Consider the following 420-nt stretch of genomic DNA (forward strand, 5'->3'; position numbering starts at 1 on the left):
GTCTTGAGATTCTCAGATCTGCAAGATGAATTTTAGAGAAAACAAGTTAACCTTGTTTATGTCATAAAAGATTCAACCTGAGAGAAAAAAGAAAGAATAGCAAATAGTCTTAAACCTGTGTGGAATCAAAACTAGGCAGAGTTCAATGCACAGAGCAGTTCTTTGGAGGAGACACAAAAATCCTGTTCAAACCAGCGTAATGATCTCTTCTCTGTTTTGTTATGTAACTGGATGGTTTTGAAATCTTTCAGCCACAGATTAACAAAACACAACTTCTACCAAAAAAAAGAAGACTGCAAAAACCTTCCCTACTTTTACTTTTCAATTCTGACGCTGTTATTGTTGGGGCAGTGCTGATCTGGAACTGGTGCTTATGAACTTCATCAAGGAGACCTACAAATCTGTATTTCTTTCACATGA

The sequence above is a fragment of the Indicator indicator genome, chromosome 13, assembly GCF_027791375.1.
Source record: "Indicator indicator isolate 239-I01 chromosome 13, UM_Iind_1.1, whole genome shotgun sequence".
NCBI classification, from domain to species: domain Eukaryota; kingdom Metazoa; phylum Chordata; class Aves; order Piciformes; family Indicatoridae; genus Indicator; species Indicator indicator.